General features: G+C 45.1%; 1 protein-coding gene and 1 long non-coding RNA gene across 4 annotated transcripts in view; one reads left to right on the top strand and one right to left on the bottom strand.

Moving 5' to 3' along the window:
* Window positions 1-870: 870 nt before the first annotated feature.
* On the bottom strand, window positions 871-13,942 carry LOC311440398. Of its 2 annotated transcripts, none has more exons than XR_014695385.1 (4): window positions 13,511-13,942; window positions 9,935-9,995; window positions 3,056-3,185; window positions 871-972 (listed from the first exon to the last, which is right to left on the bottom strand). It is a non-coding gene; the product is annotated as an uncharacterized lncRNA (long non-coding RNA). The 2 variants fall into 2 exon arrangements; XR_014695386.1 differs by lacking the exon at window positions 871-972 and adding an exon at window positions 1,227-1,329.
* A 182-nt stretch (window positions 13,943-14,124) lies between these two features.
* Window positions 14,125-14,335, top strand: part of SOAT1 (sterol O-acyltransferase 1) — a 28,756-nt gene continuing 28,545 nt past the window's right edge. The window contains exon 1 of one of the 2 annotated variants that reach the window (XM_084527253.1): window positions 14,125-14,198. The gene's annotated coding sequence lies outside the window, so the exon portion shown is untranslated. The remainder of the gene's footprint in view (window positions 14,199-14,335) is intronic. The other variant, XM_084527252.1, reaches the window with a different exon arrangement.

Below are 14,335 nucleotides of genomic sequence, written 5' to 3'. Positions count from 1 at the left end.
TGCAGCCCACACGCCCAAGCAGGTGGATTAAACATGGGATCGCTTTGCCATGCGGTCTGGTCCCAAAAGGCAAACTCACGCCCTCCTCGTGGCCCTGGCACGCGGGTCTGGAAGGCTGACCCAACCGCCAGGCCCTCCTCGTGCCCGCACCATGTTCCCACTCCTGTGCACTGCCCGCACCATGTGCGCCTCCTCTTCCGCTGCTCATCAGGCCCCAGGTGAACTCCCTGGGCTGCGGCATGTCACCTGCCCTCCTCCTCCTCCTCCTCCTCGTCCTCGTCCTCCCCATGCTGAGGGCAGGGAGGACCAGGAAGGCCCAGCGGTGTGAGTAACATCAGGCGTGTCGCTGGACAGGCGCGGCTGGCAGCAGCATCTTGCCATCAGGTGGCTGAGCGCACACCATCGCTAATTGGCGTGCAATTAAGCTCTCTTCTTCCAGCTTCTCTACTCCTAGCGTAAGGCTTCCCAATTCAAAGCAGAAGGAAGGAGGTTTCATCCTGAGAGATCACGGTGCTTGTTGCAGTTTAGAAGACCTAGGTTCTTGGCAGTATTTTGGTCTCCAAGCTAGCTACTAGTTCAGCGATATATTGGCCATGTTTGCCTTTTTGGGGATGAGCTGCAGTGCTGTTAGTCTCGGATTCCCTCTCCACATCACCAAGAGCAGCGTCACATTGGCTTGTTGGAGCCCCAGCAACCCACACCTAGACCAACCTTCGCGTGGCTGTCCTGGACTAGGGTGGTGAGGAGAAGCTCCTCCATGGAAGTCAGCTTTCGCATATGAAATTTCCATTGACACTTCTGAAGTCATGTTCTAACTTGCCAGGTACTACCAAAATTCTGTCCATCCTCTCACTTGCACTCGAAATGCACCCAGCTGCAATAACAATTCTACCTTGAAATAGGGGTGGTTCACCCAGCTGGGCTCTCTTGTGTGCTCTCTGAAATGGGCTAGGGTGAACAGGAGCAAGGAGCCTGTGCAGACAGAAATGCCTTCACTTATTGCACTAATGGACTGAGAGCACGGGGGAGATCAGGAATTAGAGAGAAGCTTGCTAATAACACACAACAAAACAGTTCCTAAAATAGCCCTGGGAGTATTTGGGGTGTAGCACGGGGTACGCACTGCCAAGTCCTGGGACCTACAAAGGACATGGCTATGTGGCTATGAGCAGAGGGTGTCTCTGCAGAACGGACAGTCACAGGCAGAACCAGTCCACGTAGGTACACTCCGCAGTGGAGATTTTTCCTGGTCTCATTCCAGCTAGAATTTGCAGGGTTTTGCATTTGTAAATGGTTTGCCTTGTAATCAAAATCTGTGTTCTCTAGAGACTGCAGAGAGACAACAAACATAAAACTCCCTCGTGCCATTTGCAGCTGCCTTGCAGGATAGAACCACTCATTCCAATCAACAGGAATAGTATTTTTATTTCCTAATGCCTTTTTACTCACTGATCCTAAAGAACTACACAGAAGAAGGCCATTAGCATTTTAAAAGAAGATGCCAATATCAAGAGACTATTATATGTAGGTACACTAAAGAGAATTGGGTTTAATCACTGCTCTTATTCCTCAGACCTTATGAAATCCCACATTCTCCATATCAGCAGCTTGTGCACATCTAACAGCTTACTGTGGGATATCTTAATGGCTGACTGCATAGAAATTGTCTGACACAGATATGTCTTAGCTGGGGATGGAGTCAAGCAGGGGCTTTCTGAAAAGGTCTTGCAAAGGGAAGGGGGCTGCAGCATGGTTACCGTTTGCTACTGTATAATAGTATTTTTAGATTGTGCCGTACCCTATTTAAAAAGCTTCAAAACTAGTGCCCAAGACATTACTGGTTGTGGACAGTCTGCTAAACAAGCTGTGTCCTCAGACTGTACCCCACTGTGGCTGCTCTCAGCCACATCTTTTAAATGGTATCGTGTCCTCTGGCCCCACACAGCAGGGGATGCCAAGCCCTTGTTGGTGATCACTCTTCTGGATTGCCTGCTAGAAGAGCGATGGGATATAAACAAGAAACTTTCCAAACCAAAAATGACTCTCTGCTACTGAGTCACTGATGACACTGAGCCACGCCATTCCTTATTGTTAGAGCAAGGGCTAATGAGTATTTACTTCATGGAGTGTCACAGTTATTAACTATGCAAAGATTACAACGCGCTTTGAAGAGGTAAAATGTGTATCAATGCTACCTGTTATTATCAGCTGTGATGTTATCAGGCTCATGCATTATCAGACATAGGTTGTTTGTCTGAAGGTAATTTCTTTTGAAGAGGGCTGGCAGCTTTGCATTAATGTGGTATCCTAATAGTTACTGCCCTCCTGGCAGTTTTGGGTTTCCAGTCAATCTGCCATCTCACGAGCTGTTTGAGTAAGGCATAATAGGACCAAGAAACAAAGGCAGCATTGAGGTTACAGTAATATGCCTGACCAGAAATGTGGCATTTCTAGAATCGCTTCTGAACTGACTTTAAATATTTACCATGTACCCATTTCTTGGCGTTTCTTCTAAGCGCTGACAATACATTGCCCCACATCCACAGCGTGCTCCAAAAATCACAAGATCAAGTAATTGCTGGATGAGCAGTCCTATGTGCTCCACATTATGTGATGAACTCACAGCTGTCATTTGCCTAAAGTGTGAGTTCTGTGCCAGAAGAAGCCTGTGGATAAATTGGACACTCCTGGGCCTGAGTGTTGAGTCAACTGGGCAGTTTTTGTTTGTAACTTGGGAAAAATTAACTAGCATTACTGAATTGGCAGCTTGAAAATTAATTCTAGGAGTAATCTTTGCTCTTCTTCGAGCTCATACACCTTCAGTGTATCAAAGCAGCACAGAGCAACAGATGTATTTTAAACATTTGGCCTATGTTTAGGATATGACCAGAATTAGTTGAGGTATTTGTGAATTGCCTAGGACAGAAGGGGCCTGATCCTAGGCATTTGGGGAGTCCTCAAGCGTAAAGGATACCTGTGCTTCCCATGTCAAGATTATTGTGCTTTTACTACAATATCAGAACAAATCATGGAAATCAGGACAGCTGTAACTCACCTGGGATATCTGCACAGGCAGAGTGTGATGTCCACTAGATGGCCCCGGCATGGCCGCTCCGCTACCTGTAACACCCAGCCTTCAGCTGTGCGAACAGCAGGCAGCCACCTCTGAGCCAGAACAAAGGGCTCTAGGGAAAGACATTAAAAAGAGAATGAAAGATTTTAAGATCTGATAAAGGCTTTGTGACACGAAGTTAGTTACCCTGCAATAAACACTGAAAGCTTGTAAGTGCTGAGCCGTTTCAAAGGAGAATGTAATTTCTGACATTCGCTCATCCTGTCATCTGGCACTGACAGCTCTTAACATACGCCATCCACAGAGATCTTTTGTGGCACAATAGGTTGCATTTCAGTGTTGTTTAAAAAGTTATTTTTAATCATTACTATGATTTAAATTAGGACGTATGCACAGTGCATGCAAGATAGCTTGAAGTACTTGCAGGCCTGTCCAATGAGCAGCTACAAACATAAAAGCTTTCTCAGGAAGTGCAGCTTTCTAACAGATTTTGCCCAACAGCACAAAAGGTTCACGTGCAGCCCTTAACAGATGGAATTTCTTCTGCTAATAACTGTTCTTTTCTTCCATGGTAGTTAAAAGAAAACTCTACAAACACATCCATTCTGTTTTTGCATTAGGCATACTGTCCAACTAACCACCCTCACAGGATCCTAGCAGCGTGGCTGGTCACTGTGTGTCTATCTATTAACTGTGCACTAGAACATATTAACTACTCTGAGGCTGTGTGTGAACTATTCCCATCATCGTGGAGCCTTAACCTTGCCATGGCCTCCATCCAAGCAGAGCTAGAGGTGGGGGGACATGGAAAAAGCAACTTATAGGACTTCTTCAGTAACTGTTTTCCTGACTGATAGATATTTGTGTGAGTGCTACAGCTGCACCACCCTTCCCAAGCATCTGTTTAAGGCATGAAAGGTTGTAGAGGGGTTTGCTAATAAGAACATTACGAATGGTGTTTGTTTGCCTTTTTCTCTGGAAAATGATGTCTCTACCAAACAGAAAATGATGACGAATCTCTGCACCTGCTGGCAATTGCAAATTAGTACTCAACTTGCACAGCGTGTCTACTGATAAAGTACATTTGCTGAGGCAATACGAGGTCCCTCGACAGTGTTGGTGATGATTCAGGCCTTTTAGGCATTTGTCTGCAGGAGGGTCAATAGCAGTGTTTTGCCACCAGACTTTCAGCATTGCCTTAATTCGTGTTTAGGAGCCTAATTCTTTTGGTTCTTAATTTGAAGTCTTACTAGCTCATTGGGTAGTGAAAGATCTCTAGTCTGCAGATGGAAGCTTTTTGTTTTGCGTTTTTGCTTTTTTCTTACTGAGAAGTTTGTAGCCAAAGAGCTGACATTTAGCTAAAGGATAGCAAATGCTTCAGAGCGCAGTGCTTACTGTGGTATCTCCATCAATGCCCCTAAGACCAAACTCATCCCACCGTAGATTCCTCTGATGACTACTGTACTATATTTAAATTAGAGTCAGCAAAGCACAATAGTAGTCCCAAACAAAATAAAGGCTACATTAGCTAGGGAAAAAAAATAAATCCTTATCTTGGTTTTCTAAGATGTGAAGTTAAAATAAGACGGAACTAAGACTTATCAGTGATTCCTCTCCATGCTCTTTGCTTCACATGCTGATTTCCCCTCACGCTTCCTTCACCACTGTCTTCTTTCTTGCCCTCTCTGTTTGTCACTCATGCTCAGGACACTTTGCCAGCCAGAGTTCCCAGCACCCTCACTGCGCTTTTCTAAATCATACTGAAACCCAAACATTGCAATGCTGCCCTTGTTAAAATAATTGATCTCTCTGTGATTGCACTCCCGGTATTGAATCGTATACATTTCTGAATTTAGTCTCTGGTCTTGTCAAGAAACCTAATCCAACTTCTTGCAGGATTGGTGTTCTCTGTTACAAATTCAGGGTGGCATGGATCCAACCTTGCTGTGGACTGCTTTGGTAAATGCTCATGTGCCCTGGCCATGACTGATGCCATGCTCTATACAATGGTCCTAAATAATTAAATCATTTCTTAAAGTGAAAGTTCAGTCTCAAGTATTGTTACTGTTTAATTTGACAAAGACCTAGTAGATTCTTCCTTGGCAGGCTTTTTTATTTAATTATGCAAGAATTGCAAGCAATTACTGTGTCTTTCAAATGACACGGTGTTCCTGCCTCATACTGTAATACAGAATTAAATTTCTCAGTTTTTTAGTTTTCAAATTGAATGTTGTTTCTTTAAAAAGTGCTCAGTAATGTGAAACTAACCAAAGAAAAATGTAATTGTAGAAATGAAGCAGGAGAAAGCGCCAGGGTTTTTAAAGATGTTTCTGCAAATGTGTTTCTTTGTGTGAGTGCACAGAACAGAGTAGTACCCAAGAGATCAGCATATACACTTGTAATCAAATCTCACTTAAGTTTCAAACCTGTTCCTTCTGTTAAACATGCAAATATTTCCATTCTCTTTGCAAATTCTGCCTCTCCGCTCATTACCAAGCCTCTCAGAAAATACATAAGCCCTAATCTTTCTCTGATCAGGCTCTTAATGTGTTTTGTGTGGTCTCTATTTAGACTGTAAACTTGCTGAAGTAGGAAATGTCTTATAAAAAAACAACTACACTGTCTCATTTCACATCCAAATTCTTCTCCCATACCAGCTGTGTGTGTTTGCCTAGCAGCAAGTCTTCTGTTAATGAATGACTTGTTCTCATTAGCCTGTCAGGCTGGATATGTAGCCCGTAGTTCCTACTCACACAGAGCCGCACTCCTTCCCTTGTAGCTTCTGGTAAAGCAAATAATGAGATATACAAAGCCTTGTGTCTCTGAGTTTGACCTTTGTACTTTTAATCATTAACTAACACAGAATGCCAAAATTAAGTAACTAGCTGCTGGTTAAATATATTTAACATAAGCTGAGTCCTGCGGGCTGCCTGGTGTGGGGGATCACTGCAGACTTTGCCTTCGGCTGCCACTTCCAAGCCCTCTTTAAGAGGGGAAAAGTAGTTTGCTGAGGCCTGCTCAGCAGAGCCAAGGGACTTGCACTCTGTGCATTTGTGTTGAGGTCCGGGGTGGATTCTCTGACACCTTGGAGGTCTCCAAAATGAGGCCCTGAACAACCTGATCTAATTTAGAAGCTGGCTGCGCTTTGAGCAGAAGACCGGCCTAGATGTGCTCCAGTGACCCCTACCAACCTAAATTCTTCTTCATCTACAGATTTCCTCCGCTCAGAGTGTTAAGACTGTCCTCTAACTAACCTCAACTCGTAGGAACTGAAACTTTCTGGAACCTCAACTTCTCCATCTGATTTGTGTAAGATTAGCCAACAGGTTTGAAAGTTCCTGGAGGTGAAAGACGGATGGACTGACAGACAGACACTCCCTTCACCACACGCACAGGATGACTGTACAAGCCTTGTCTTCTTAAGAAAACCTTTCTTCCATTGACATTTGTGCAGAAAACTTGTCAAGTGTGCACCTAATGAGGCCTGAAGCCATACCCTTTACTCCCAGCTGCAGCCAACCTGAAATAATACCTCCCCAGAGCCAACAGCACATTTCATACAGCTGAGATATTTACTGTGCAATGGGAACTATGCAGAGAAGTTGAGACATTTAAGACTGAAACCCAGGCATCTTCTTTCTGATAGTCGGAGATTATATCGCTGTGCTCACACGAGTGTACGCTTAAGTCTGCCTGCTGCCTTGTCCGTCTCTGCCAGCAGAGATGGGAGCATGTCTGTTACCTCTCTGTGTCATCCTCAACTTTCTCATACCCAAGAGTGACAGAAAGGGGAATTTGACCTCAGCATGCTAGAGACCGCCAGGCTGTCTGCTGTCTGCCTTTCCCTTTTTGTCTCTTCTTTCTCAGGATGTAGTCACACTACAAAATTACCTTGAGTGATCTGTCTCAAAGTTTTTCCCAGGGGCTGCTTGTGATAAAGGGCAGACGTATGACGTGCATTAACAGTCCGTGCTGCCGGGGGAGACGCTGATATAGCATGAATCCCCCGTGGATTGTACATGACCCTGAGATTTCTGTTTACATAAGCCAACTTTACATCCCTCAGTATTTCTTCTGCAAGGGACCAGTTCTATAGCTTCAGCCCACAAAGCTTGCCTGATCAGCTGAGTGGCTCCTTTCGCAGTGACGGCAGCAGGCTATTCTGTTTTCTTTTCTCCCAGTTTGCAGAGAACACACCTATATGCTCCAGCTTTTGATGGCTCTGGAAAACATTACTTTTGTGTTCCCGAGAAAGAGTTTCAGAGCACTTCTATTTTCTGCCTCACAGGGAAGCAGTAGCTGTGAAATTATCAGCATCCTCTGTGTCTGTACGTTCCCTGGAGTTGTTATACAGTGCAGTCTGAAATAGAGAGCTGGCCTCGGGGATTTGCTAATGATGCAGTCCCAGCATGGCACATGCTCATTCCTGGGGAGTTACTGAGTTAGCATTTATAGTTCTACACTTTTTCTCTGAGTACATGAAACCCTCTGATTTTCCCTCAGCGCTGAGGTCTTGTGTATTGGATTCTCTTCTCATGACAGCTCATTTGGAACACCTCCAGAAAGCTCTCAGCCTGGATCCTTCCCCCTGAAATCACAGACTACAGTAGCATCACACCAGTGATTCTCCCATAACTTGGTGCTGGATCAGCAGGCAACAGTGAAATGAGGTCTTCTGAGGCACATTTTCAGAATAATAAAGCACAGACTTCCGCGCCAAAGATGGGTGGTTGCTATTACGGGTGCTGGAAGCCTTTTGCAACTAGGTGAATAAGCTCATAAATGGGAAGCAAGGAGCTGGCAGACGGTGAGGAAAACACGAGTGGAAAAACTGCATGGAGTAAGTGCTGCTGATTGTCTCAGTGGTTCTAACGTGGGTCCGTACTGTAGAGAAATAGCAGTGGCAAAAGATGAACCGAACTCGCTCAAGGTTTACCCTGTTCTCTGCTTGGTTTGTTGATTCGTTTTCTCCAGCCACTTTATGCAATGAGGGGACTTCTTCGTGTGTGGGGGCAAGGGTTGAACTAACAGGAACACTTCTACTATATTTCATATTAACTTGCTAGCGAAGACAAGACCTCTCTTGCATGACCTACATGCTTGAGCTCAGAATCCCTCTCCTGGGCCTGCCATCTTCAGATTTAGATCCTTTAAACAAACTCAAGTTTTCATCTCCTCATCCATATTTCCAAAGCATGCAAGCCTCAAGGCACTAGGCCAACAACGGAATATTGCTGAGCACAAAGATGTTCTTGTAACCACATCAACTCAGCCCAATGCTGATCAACTGCAGCAGCAAACCCTGCAGATTGTTTCACCTCCCAGTATAGATTTATTATAATCTCCCATTTCTGCTGGTCGTCAGCTGATAGCTAAAGCTCCTCTTTCAGCTTTGTAACTCTGACTTTTTTTTTCTTTATTTCTTTTTTTTCACTTTCAGTGAAATTCTGTTGAGAGCTGCCAGAGACTCAGCTGTGACATAGATCTATCTGAATTCAGGGTTTTGGAAGTGTTCCTTCACGCTTGTCATCTCCTTCAAAAAGCACTGCATTGTACCAAGTCTGTACATTCTTTACTGCTCTACTTGTTGCTATGGCCAGAGGTGCCAAGTTTCAGTCCAATTCTTCTGGGAGACTAGACAGAAATCTGGATTTTCTTTCTTTCTGCTTTGTTTCTGCTCCTGGCCCCTACACTGTTCTCCCTTACCATCACCCCAAACTTCTTTCCAAGGCAGCTTGGAAACTTGGAAAGTACTGCCCTCTCCAGTCTCTCAAGTTGTATAACCTGCAGCACTCCCTCCTTTCCCACATCAGGCAGGCAGAGAAGAAACATGTGGATAGGTTCCCTCTCTGGCCAGGTATTTCCAAAGTCAGGGAGAAGCAAAAAGGAAGAAATGGGAATGGCCCTGAGCAGAGAAGAGTGAAGGTTTTGGCAGGGGAGCCACAAAAGCATGCTGTTCTCTGTCCGTATCAGGTTTGGGAAAGGTTCTTGCAGAAGGGAGAGCAGCAGGCCTGGCTGCATCATCGCTATGGAAACAGCCAAAGAGCTGGTTGGGCAGATTTAGAAATGTCTCCTGCTTGGGACTACTTTCAGTAGATGTCATCTATCTCTGCAGAGATTAAACCAAAATGGAAAAGAGGAAATGCCTCATGCTGAAAGCCCATTTCCTTTCTCAGTTTACAACGGAAAGTCAATCTTCTCCTCCAAGAAATATGTCAGAGTTTTGCTACTTTGGGAGGGCTTTTGCTATAAAGACCAACCACTCTTAGCATTTTGATCTTAGCTGACATTTTGACTCTCCTGAACTTCTCCATGGTGTTCCCCATGGAGTTTCTTTAAGTAGCCAGCGCGGTGGCTAAATGACATTTCTCTGTAAGATCTCTCCTTGATGACCCCCGGGATCTCATATTCAAAGAGAAGCCCCAGCTGATCTGATCACACCACAGCAGCTCAGTGTTTTTTCCCCACACTTTTCCCACAGCCTCGTAACGTTACTTTTGAAGACAGTCTAAAAGAGTACCAAGGAATTATGTTATGGTTTGCATATCAAAGTCCTGACCTGAAAACATTCCACTGTTTCTGAAACTGGGGGGTGGAGAAAGCCATGGAAGTCTCCCACATCAGAAAATGAAAATGTTGCTTACTGCACACAGAAAGTTATTAGTCCCTGTAACATGGGCTTTGAAACATACAGAATAGGTTGGACTTTGTGATTTTTACCTTCAAATGCCTGTCCTGGGAATTCCCCTGGCTCAGTCATTACAAAAGCACCAATTTTCTTCTATGTTCACCAACAGTCAGTGCTTTTATACTGTTACAAATAAATGGGAGGCAAGGAAATGGTAGAAAATATTGACTTACGCTATTTTGTCCAGATAAGCACCTTAGCAGCTATCGGGAGAGCGGAGTGCTTCATTTTTACCTCGGAAACAGAGAAAGGAAACAAATTATTATGAAGTATTGAGAGGAAGAGATTTCTGGTCCAAACTGGCTAAGCAATGGATTTTACTGACAGGTCATGCTAATTCCTCCTCAGCTCTGGGCCTTGCTATGGCAGAGAAATACTTAGCTGCTTCTGGAAAACAGTGTTGGGCTCCCTTTGGTTCAGAAGAAACACCACAAAGAGGACACAGAAAGGCAAGAATCGTCTTTCAGGATTATACCACGTGATATTTGCATCCCTGTTTTTTCTTCCTTGTATGTATTTGTGTAGTTCTGCAGTTGTTTGATTCCTCTTTCTTTTTTTATTTTCTCCTTACCTTTAATCTGTCACTAAATCCCCCTTTGTAAATTAACACCAGAACTGAAGACCAAACTTGTAGAGTTGCTGGTGGAAGAACGGGAAGGATACAGTGGCCAAGTTCAGCACTGTGTTTCCACAAAAATATTTAGAAAGCCCTTAGAAGCAGAAGAGTCAATACCAGTAGCTAGGCCTGTTTGTTCTGGAACTAAACTCTGAAGTTACTCTTCCAGGGCTGACTGCACATTTAATGTGGTGTGTTCCTGCTGAAATGACTTCAGAGCCCCTCACTGAGGCAGCTCAATACTTTCATGCAATTTTAATAAGCAGCAGCATATGCTGCAAAATAAATCTGAGATTGGTCTGAGCTCATGTCACGAGGAGAGTGATTATCATATATAATGTGGTTGGGACCCACATGAAATTGTTTCTGAGCCTAACAGAAAGAGAAAGCTGGGATGTTACAGAAGGTAAAGAGCAGTAGCAAAAAAAAACCAGTTCAGCTTAGCAGGGTTAAACAGTGGTTATACCTATACGGATTCAATATCTTTCATGATTTGATGCCAGATTAGAAGGATCTTCTCCTTTTTAACTATACTGAAGAAAGAACCCCCTCAATTTAAACAAGCAAACAAACGAAACTATAAGAGCTGGCAAGATTCATCCTATTACTTCAAAATGTTAGGGAAAGGAAAAATGATTTGCCTCTCAGAAAACAATGCAAGTTTCACAGAAGCATATGGTCGCAGCAAGAAGCTCAGCACCTGAATTTCGAAGCTTGCAGAGAAATCCAGCACCCTGCTGCTGCCAGACAGTAGGGCTTTGCTTTTTTTTTTTTTTTTTTTTTTTAAAGGATGATTTCAGCTCAGTAGCAAAAAGTGGTGTGATACCACAAGCAAGGATACCACTGCCCTCTGCCGAGAGAGATGTGATTGTTTCTGTGACTGTTTCAACTGCCAGCAAAAACAGCAACTTCATTGCTTGGAAAGTAGCTGCACGAGGAATTGTTTGCTGGAGCCTAATTCCTGCTGCTTGTCTATTCGCAGAAGTGTGCTAATCTGCATCTCTTTTGCCAAATATTTTGAAAACTCCCAAGGCCGCATACAAAGTAAAGAGGAACAAGGGTAATTACGCACAAAATCTTGACATGATGATAGCAGGAACTGTGAAAACTTGCATTGGAGGTTTAAAAAGCAGTCCTTATGATTTACAAACACTTCAGGCATCCTTAGCGATGTGATGTCTGCTGGAGCCAGTGTTAGGTTTTCTTGCCAAAATTCAGTCATGCGTTATCAGATCAGGCTGAAGTCCTCTACAGTTTCTTAAATGCCTTTTTTTTTTTTTTTTTTAACTGCAGCACTTGCCTGATTGAGTTTTGGCCTCAGTCTTACATCAGCACCATTTTTTTTTCTGGTTGTGCAAAAACAAAAGCTCATTCACTGCAGTGCTTAAAATAGGCGTTACCTCATTGCTCTAACTTTACTCTCATTTTGCTGTGTTTTTATTTAAAGGAAAAAAAAATCAACATTTAAAAAGTGTAACGTGTAGCAATATTTTCTACCACTTGAGGGAGCGCTTTCATTTATACAGCAGGATGTTGTTATGGTGCATGCATATTGGGAAATTATAAACCATACTTGTAAACAGCACATTCTAGGAAACACTACACTTCACTGAAATATGTGAGAGTATTGAGGCTTCCAGGTGTCTGTATTTAAAGCCTAGATAAAAATTTTTAAAGGAATTAATGATTCCAGTCAAAATTAGAGGCAATCAATGCCGGCATCAGAAACAGCCACAGCTACTTAGTACCTGGGCTGACTAAAAATAGCAAATAAAGCAGAGTTATACAGAATTAGGAATAGGCAGCGTTAATCACATCTGTGCTGCAACAGTGCTGAGAAAGATGGAAAGGAACAGGACTGGGCACAGGTTTTCTAGAGGGGCTGCAATGACCTCAGCCCTCTGCCTCTGCTCCCTGACTGTCCCCGTCCTGCCATAACTCACAGTCAGCACCAGCCATGTTCACAGACCCCAGAAGTCACCACACAGATATATTTGTCCACCCTGGGCAGCACGTGTGAATGAACATCAGAAGCAAGTAAGCATAAGTAAAGGGTTGGAGCGTCAGGGACACCAGCTGCTATGCCAACAAATGGGGGCAACCACGCCATGATTCATCCAGGGGTGCTGAGAAACGGTTGTGGTTAGGTAACCATTGAGCAATGCAACCAGCAGGATTAATGGAAAACACTCAAGGAAATCAAGAAGCAGCTTGCTGACAAGCATAGTAAATGATGAAACAATACAGCAGGTTGGACCTGTGAAGACGACAACAGAAGATAGGCATGAGTGGCAAAAAACAGGTGGCAATGGCTTTTTCTATTTTTTTAAAGGATGGGAAGAGATGTAACAAGGGGAGCTGCTTTGCTCTGCACCTTGGGTGAGCTGCCTGGAAACACACTCAGAATGAAAGGAAGGGTAAGTTGTCAAACAGCACTTTTAGGGAAAGGCTGAGTGACCAGAAGTGAGCTAAGTGCCCATCGCACCGTGCTGCTTTGGCCTGAGAGATCTTTCAAGAGGTGTTAAAATATGGTGGCACCTATCCTTTTGAGGCAGAATACAAAAAGCAAGTTGACTAACTCTGAAAGCTAGGTGCACTTTTCTTTTTGCTAAAGGCATCTCATTTTCCTGCTGTCTGGAGTTGGGGCTTTACTGATTTGATGCAACAGTTTCATCAACAATTTTTTCATCTTTAGCAAACTTTCAGAGTGTTTTTTTTTTTTGTTTCTTCTTTTCCACTCATCCACCCAGGTCATGCTGGCACCACAAGACACTTCTGTGTAAAAAGCTAGCACAGCGTTTTCAGCATGAGGGCACCAGTGGTCATGGATAGCCTGACTTAGATCATCTCTAAGAAGCATTATGCTAAAAACATTTTTTTATTTTAATTTTTTACAAGTTTTCCTACTAAATGGCATGAAAGATGGGTGGTGGGACCACTGCAAACTAAATCTTTCAGTCAGTGGCTCTGCTCAGAGCCCCCAACGATTCTTTAAAATAACAATTCCAGCAGTTACAGGTTAAAAAAAGCATTTCACAGGTATGCATTGGCCAAAATGATTTTTTGGTACTAACAGTAAGGTGAAATGTGACAGAAACTTTGAAACGTTTTAGTACCTCATTGTATTTTGTACCTTGGTCTGGGACAACCTTTCGAGGTGTATCTGCACAGGCAGCACGCATGGCACTGCTCTGAAGCCGCGAAGAGAAGGAAAAGACACGAAAGTTAGTGGCTCAGTCCTTATTTTAGCAATACTTTCCCATCTATGCTCTAAATTGCAGCTCCTGAGAGGTTACTCGGGTTTGTTTGCTGCTGACGCGTCCCGGTGACTCACAGCCGTCATGTGCCTGCGCCTTCCTGGAGAAAGGCAGCGGGCAGGGGGGTGGGCTCGAGCCTTTCACCCAATTCCTCTCACTGCAGGGCACGGGGTACTTCAACAGATCTGCCCCTGCTCGGGTCAAACCCTTTGAAGTCGGGTCCCTGCAGAGCCGGCCGAAGCAGCCGGGCCCCCCCCAGCCCCTCACGGGGGTCCCGGGGCGCTGAGGGGACCCGGGGGCGGCCCTGACAGGAGGCGAGAGGCGGGAAACCGTCAGAGGAGGGGGGTGGGGGGAGGACGGGCGCGCGCCCCCCCATGTGCGCCTCACGTGCCGCCTCCCTCCCGCCTTCGCCCCGCCCATTCTCCCCCCTCAGCCAATGGGCGTTGGCGGCGCCTCAGCTCCCCCTCCCTCCCCTCATCGAGCCGGGTGCGCGGTGACGTGCGCGGCGCGCGGCGGAGGCGGGAAGCGGCGGCGCGGGGCCGTTGGCGGCGGGAGCGGACTGAGGTGACGGGGGGGGAGGGGCTGCGTGAGGCGGCTGCCGCCGTTGCCTTCCTCGTCCTCCCTCCTCGTCCTCCCTCCTCGTCCTCCCCGCGCTGTGGGACCCGAGCCGTGTCCCGGTGCCCGCCCGGCTCGGGGAGCCC

Source organism: Aythya ferina (genome assembly GCF_964211825.1).
Source record: "Aythya ferina genome assembly, chromosome: 8".
NCBI lineage: Eukaryota > Metazoa > Chordata > Aves > Anseriformes > Anatidae > Aythya > Aythya ferina.
The sequence above is the reverse complement of the archived record's forward strand: the minus strand, read 5'-3'. Positions and strand labels throughout refer to the sequence as shown.